Below are 7,943 nucleotides of genomic sequence, written 5' to 3'. Positions count from 1 at the left end.
ACCAGGACCCAAGCTTGCAGAATCCAGGCTCAGTATGCACACCTGTAATTCCAGTCCTGGGGAGTTGGTTACAGCCTTAGTGCAGCTCCCTGGCCATCCAGCTGGGTTGGTGAACTGCACATTCAATAAAAGATCCTGTCTCAGAAACAAAGGTGGAAAGCAATAGAGGAAGATACCCCTCATTGACCCCTTGATTCCACTGGTCTACACACACACACACACACACACACACACACACACACACACACCAGCATGTACACACCCACATGCACACACACACACACACCAGCATGTACACACCCACACACACACGCATGCATGCACACACACACACACACACACACACACACACACACACGCATGCACACAGGCACACAACAGTCTTTGGTGATACCTGTTATGATCAGGGCATAACATTACATCACCCCCGGTTCCGTGACTGATCTACCCATTACCCTCTTACTGCCCCTGTAGTGTCCTCAGGACATGCTAAAGTCTGGGGCTGCATTGCCATGTGGGGCTGATGAGTCTTTTCGCAGACTCTTCATGCAGTTTCCCCCTTCCCTATCTTCTCACCACACCTGCACCCTCCGTCCTGGTAGCCTTGTCAGGGTGTCTGTGCCCTCCCTTCTCTTCCTGCTGTTCACATCAAGGGCTCCCTGTTATCCCTATGGACTAGTTCCTGTGACTCAAGTCTTCACAGATCTGTTGAGGCCACCATGGCTCTCTCCTGCCACCTCCTGCCCGCTTGCAATATCTGTGACACTCCTCATATAACCCTTCCAAAGCTGGGAGGACTTGGGGGAAGTTGGGCTTAAATCTGCATGAAGAAATTTAAGGGGGTTAAGAGTAAAGTACCCACACAGTTTCTTCTCAAAAACCTGCATGGAATGCTGACAGACCTGCCAAAGTAGAACCAGAGGCCTTTGTCTGTAATATGCCGAGTAAGATTTCAGAAGAACAAGGCTGTCTAAATAAGCAGGAGACGAGGGAGAACGGGGAAAGAGAAGGAGGGAGAGACAAAGGAATGGAGGAAGGGAAGAGAGACTGAGAAATGGAAGGAGGAAAGAGGAAGGGAGGGATTGAGAGAGAGGAAAGGAGGGATGAGGAAGAGGAGGGAGGGAGGAGGGATAGGAGGGAAACAGGAGGAAGAAGAGGGAGAAAGGAGATAGAGGAGGGAGGGAGGAGGGAGAGGAACTGATCTAGGCACCTCAAGAAGACAGCTCGGGTCAAAATGAGAAAAAAGGCTTTGCCAAAGGAGTTGTCATCCAAGGACACATGCTGCTGGGAGGTCAAGAACAGATGGCACCGCTGTGACCCATGGAGATGTAGTCCCCTCTTCTTAAGAGGCACCTGGAGAAAGAGAGCCTCTGTGGGCCCTCCTTTCTGAGGTCACTTAGGGCACAGAGACCTTGAAGGGTATAGAAAGATATGGGGTTACTTCCTAAGGTGAGCCCTCACACTGTTCTGAGGCCGTTTTTCACTAATCACAGAGAGGCAATGCTTGTATTCACTGGGACAGCCAGTGTGCCCCACACTCTCTAAGCCATGGGAGCTGGAGGCCTGAACTCCCATGATTCTTTGCCAACACTCTGTCTCCAGCCATATGCACCACAGCCACTGCAGTAGATACTTGGGTAGCACTCATCCATCCTTCCCTCTAGCCTCGTGCAGAGAATAATCAGCCGAGGTGACATGTGAGTGACTGGAAGGACACTTCCATTTGTGTCGGGAGAGGTATGGAGAAAGAAAATCCCTGCAGGGCCCAGCAGAGGAATCATGGAAAGACAAAAGCATGAGAAGGGACGAGACTGGGACAGGAGTTTGAGAGGACAGCGTTTAGTATGGTCAGTGGCCTTGTATAGCCACACAAGAGCTGAGCAAGGTAGAACACAAAGCCAAAGAGGCAGATGGTGTTGAACATTCCTATTCTGCACATTAAAGAACCTGGGTGTCATTGCAAAGGCCATGGGGAACAGTGGCAGGGACATGGAGAAGAGAATGGGGGTGGCAGATCCTCAGCGACAGGGCAATGTGGTGAGAAGCTTGCTGGCGTGGGGACAGACACTGGTGGAGGCGTCCCACCCAGCATCTTCATCATCGTGTGTGGCTCAGGAGGAGGACAGGGGTCTACCCTGGAACGATACAGCATGGCTACCAGTGGGGCTAGGAGCAGGATGGATTCTGGTCAGCCCCATGTTTTCAGATTTGGACAGTTTCACAGATGAGAGAGTCATTGCTGTACAGCAGTCCATTTGTCTTTACTAGTCCACTCGTACAAAATGATAAACAAGTCAAGCACACCACTGATGTGGCAATTCTGTACAGAAAAGGGCTTTAAGAGGCCAGAGTTAGCAGATCCAGCCGCAGGCACAGTGAGTCCTAACTGGTGTGGATGCCAAAATTTCTAAGTGTAGCCTTGAATCCACATGTAAGCATGACTATGAACCAGCTTCTCCTTAGACTCATAAATATTAACTAATTTCCCCTATTGCTCCTGTCATCGTAGCCCCATCTTAGTGTCATCAACTTTACAATCAAGTCGCTAGACCAGAACCTAGAAGTCTTAAGAAGAATTTGACAGAAGGTTCTCAGTCTCAGAGAACCTGTGCATACACACTCGGGGCCTGGCCACAGCTTTTAGGACGCATTGGGTTGTCTCCCTTGAGGGTAGGGTATGAGGTTGATGAGGGTGGGGTTTTGTTTTTGCATATTTTGAAGTGTCAATGTAGACAGAAGGGACATAGTTGGTTCAGAAAAACCCTACAACCAGCACCATACCACATTGCAAATTTACCTGTGGTGCAGTAGGTGATGACCAGGAAGGTCCAGTGACTAAGAGCCTTCTCTTAGTTCATGTTTCTACAGTAAGAACAGAGGATGCAGGGCCGAGATCAAAGCAAGGGAGGACATGGCAGGTGACCTTGCACGGAAGCAAGAGATGAAGAGCATGACCCACACCATCGTGCTCTTCCTGGAGCAGGACAAGGACATGGGGACCAGCCCTGCTGAACAGCTTTAGAATCACTGTACCATCCCAAAATCCCTTCCCACTGAGGTAGTCTCCTGCTCCCACACCCACTGGTATCCATGCGGCAGGTGCCTGGAACTATTCTCTGAACACTTAAACTGGAGCCCACAACTCCCCCAAATGGCAACCCACAGCCCTGCAGAACTTGGACACCACTAAACCCTGTTGCGGGACTCAACAGAACCTGCATCCAGTTACCTGAACTGCTCTCCTTGTTAAGTCTGCTTCTTGATAACACCGCCCATATTTTACAACTGTTTGTGTGAGAAAGACTTCCAAAGATAAGCATGTTTTGATCATTTAATTTTGGCTTCCCAGACTTGAGCTGATTGCTCTAATTGGGGTTCCCATCTCAGGGGGTCCCCGCTGAGAACCCCCAGCACCCGCCATCCTGGATTCCTTTGTAACTAGTGTCTCAGCTACATAGTCCAGAGCCACCAGAATGGCAAGGCTGCCCTGAGTCCAGCATCTGGGCTGCATAAAGACTTCTAAGGCTTGTCTGCCCAGATCCTGAGGCCAGTATTGTTCTTTCCAGTTATCCCACTAACCGTTTAATATTCATTTTCAACAAATACTTCTCTTTCATAAATATTCATGTATCTGAAGTTCTTAGTTCCCACTACTAAGGGGGCTCTGAGAGGTAAGTAGAGCCTTCTCAGAAGTGAGGTGAGCCCCTTGAAGAGAAGCAGGGCGCTTTGCTCTGAGGCTTGTCTCTGCCCTTCCTCACCCAGTGAGCACCTCTGCCCGTGGTCTCTCCCTTCATGCAGTTCTTCTTCCCGTTGCTGTCATGAAGGCAGCAAGGGGCTCTGACCCCCAGAACCGCTGTGTTCTGCTCTGCTCGAGGGTTCAAGACCTGTGTGATCACACGTACATCTCAGCCAAGCTCAGCGGCAGAAACGGCGACTCCGAGGTTGGTAATTCAGAGAAAAGGATGAGATTATTATTAGTTCAATATTGTGGAGAATGGATAATCACTGCGAGATTAGAATCTCATAACACGGGTGTTCTAAGACGTGTTTTTGTGATATTAAAGCATCTCTCTTTTTATTCAGATCCAGACACTGGGTTAAGTTAGCTATTCAAGGTCACGCCAATAACCAATCTAGCTGAGAGACAGAACCAAATCTTGCTGACGCTTTGCCTTTCATGGAGTTTATAAGTTCTCATCATTAACTATGTCCCGGGGTGTGGGGGGAAGTTGCTTCTTGGCTTTTGGCTAGTGTCAAGTCCATTGATACTATCTAGTTCACACCCACACTCACAGGGTGTCCTCTGAGGGAAAGGCCTTGCATATGCCGGGCAGATGTGTCTACCAGTAGCTTCACTCAGAGCCCCATTATTTTTATTTTGAGATGGGGTCTCACCAAGTGTTTGGGCTGGCCTTGCGATCATTGTGTAGCCTAGAGAGGGCTCAACTTGCAACCCTCCTGCTTACGCCTCTAATAGCTAGGACATAGGCCTCCACCGGCTGGTCTGACTATAAGCAGGAGCTTTCTGCATCAAGACAAACCCCTTGCCTAGCAAGAGGTTAGGCCCTGGTCTTCCATCCCTGAGTCACAAAAGTAAAAAATACAGAACAGAAGGGAAATCTGACATTCCAGAAAACGCAGCTCTTACTTGTTTCAGAGTGAATTCCTCCCCACAGTACATGTCCTCCACAGGTCGGTGCTCTTCTGAAGGGTCTCGGCAGGGTTCTCCTGGGGAATTCTCCTGCGCATGCTCTTCCATTGTGTGCGTTGGCTTCTCCTGTGAGTGAGGGACACCCAGAGTGGAGTGCAGGAGGGAAAGGATGTTCTGTGAGGACCAGTGATCCGCATTCCCAGTGAAGTACAAACCCACAGAAAGGCTCTCATCCCCACAGTTCTAAAGATGTCGCCCCCTGGATTAGGGGTTGCTCAAGGCGAGGCACGAAAATCCTCACAGTCTCAGATTTCTCTGGGCTTCTTGGAAAGTTGGAGGCTGATTTCTCAACCCAAGGCTAGTTACTAAGTGTTACCACCAAGACAGACCTTGGAATGACAGAGCTGCAAGCCAAGGGATGCTGAGAGAGGCAAGGACTGGATGCTATCCCATGGCCACTGGAGGGAGCTGAAATTTGTAGATGCCTTGATTTTGACCTAGGATACCAGTTTCTGATTTTTTTTTCTTCCAGACAGAAATCTGAGAGAATAAATTTCCGTTATCCCAGGTCTCCAAGTTCAGAGTAATATATTAAGCCTGATCATAGGAAATTAGTACATTCCATAGGCAAGGGGTTCAGATTAAAATGGAAAATTCTCTCACAAGGGACTTCCCAGAAGTACAATCTGAGTTGTTCCTTCAAGGCTGAGGGAGTTATAGTAGGAATGAAAGGAGCAGTCAGTATGAATGGAAGTCAACATTTCATGAACAGAACAGCCAATATTTCAATGGGTGGGGGTGAGCTGTGCAGGGCAGAGAGGCTGGAGAACCTGGGTGACGTGCTAGTAACTGGGGAACCGTGGGGAGCCACGCTGCACCTTCACCTCAGCTCCTTGCTCAGTCCACACACCAGTTTCTGCAGGCTCTCTTCACACACACACACACACACACACACGCACATACACATATCACACACCACACACACACACCACACACATACATACACACCACTCACATACAGCACATAGTACACATCACGCACATACACATATCACACACCACACACACACACCACACACATACATACACACCACTCACATACAGCACATAGTACACATCACGCACATACACATATCACACACCACACACACACACCACACACATACATACACACCACTCACATACAGCACATAGTACACATCACGCACACACACACATCACACAACACGCACACACACATGCACACACACATACACATATCACACACACACACAAACACACATATACATATCACACACACACGCACATACACATATCACACCACACACACACACACACACACACACCACACATACATGCACACCACTCACATACAGCACATAGTACACATCACGCACACACACACACGTCACACAACACGCACACACACGCATGCACACACATGCACGCGCACACACACATGCACACACACACACGCGCACACACACACACACACGCACACACTCACGTCAGTGGTCTCAGCTCCATCTCCTGCAGCCTGCCCACAGGCCACAAGGTTCTGACAAGCTACACCTAAGTCCTACCTGTGAGTCTGTTTGGCTCCTTTTCGAGGGAGTGATTAAGAGTGGGTGACTGCCCAACTGTTTCTCATTCTCTTAACTGCCTTTGTGGGACAGTCGTGAGTTAGGCACACCATCTGTCTGCTTGATGTGGACATAGTGACCCACAGGGCAATCAGAAGGGACCGGCATCTGTGAAGAGCACATCGCTCTATACCTCAGTGATGTCACTAGATGGTCCCAGTTGAGCTAATGGATTCTCAAACACAGAGCAAATCTCTTTAATACAGTTGTCAACACACCAGAATCCAGAGATGTTCTGAATGTGCTCTCTCCCTCACATCAAAAGCTAGTTTTAGGGCTGGGGATTTAGCTCAGTGGCAGAGCGCTTACCTAGGAAGCGCAAGGCCCTGGGTTCGGTCCCCAGCTCCAAAAAAAAGAACCAAAAAAAAAAAAAAAAAAAAAAAAAGCTAGTTTTAAAGAAAGACAGAGCTAGAATGGGTGAGGTTGTCTCCCATGTGTATGGAGCCCTGGGGTCTGTTCCCAGAACCTCTGGAAGTCCAGCACTCTGAGAGTGGGGACTAGAAGTTCATGTATCCTTGGATACATAGTGTATGGGCCAGCCTGGGTTACCTGAGACTTTATCTCAAGAACAAGAAGAGCAATTATAAAAGCAACTTTGTTTTTCTTGAGGACAATCTGGTTCTCACAGGTCCCCTAAACCCTCATCTTCTGTTCAAGGTTGTCGCTTACTGTTTTCAGACACAGTTGTGGAACCATTTGAGAGAAAGTAATAGATTCCAGAGTGGAGGTAAAAGATGCCTAGAAAATGACAAAGGAAATAAATAAACAAACGAAGCAGCCCCAGACATGGGGAGGAGGCCGCTTACTACCCCACGTTGTATAATCAATCCGTAAGTAAAATAAAGAGTTTTGAGCCATTTTTTAAAAATGTTAGATTAAATGAACTGGACAACGATTTTGATACCAGACTATGAAACACATTTCAAATGATGGTTTAAATATCAACAATAAAATATAAGAACTAGGTAAAGTAACAGCTACAGGGGGCTGCGGGGACGATTCGGGGATAAAATGCTTTCTGTGCAAGCACCAGGGTTGGACTTTGGATCTCTGGAAGCCAGATAAGAAGCTAGATGGGTGCTGTAGCCACCTGTCATCCCCGAATTTGGGGAGCGGAAATGAGGGATCTCCAGGGCAAGCTGGGTAACAAACCAGCCTAACCAGAGAATGCCCAGTTCTAGGAGAGACCCTGCTTCTGTGAACGAAGTGGAGTGTGCCGCGGCCGTCAACCTGACACACCTGGGAAGAAAGACCCTAACCGGAGGAATGCCTGCTTTAGATGGCCTGTGGAGAAGTCTGCTGGGCATTTTCTTGATTGATGTAGGAAGGTCTGCCCTGTAAGGATGGTGCTATCCCAGGCAGGTGAGCCGGAACAACAGGAAAAGGCTTCCAGATAATGCGGAAAACATGTCTGTTGAGAATACCACAGTTGTCTCATCATACATGAGACGCTCTTTGAGTCACCTTCATCCCTGCACCAGGAACTGAACTACGTTGGTGTGACCCCAACCCTCCTGGTCACAAAAGTGGATTCCTACTGTCTCTGCTGCAGCTTGTTTGCCCCCCTACCTCCCGGCGACGTGTCTATGATCTTGTAGATCCGGCCTGTGCAGTGCACATCTCTGTGCATCTATTCTCCATTGTTTGCA

Source organism: Rattus norvegicus, chromosome 8 (assembly GCF_021556685.1).
Source record: "Rattus norvegicus strain SHRSP/BbbUtx chromosome 8, alternate assembly SHRSP_T2T, whole genome shotgun sequence".
Taxonomy (NCBI): Eukaryota; Metazoa; Chordata; class Mammalia; order Rodentia; family Muridae; genus Rattus; species Rattus norvegicus.
This window is presented reverse-complemented; position numbering follows the sequence as displayed.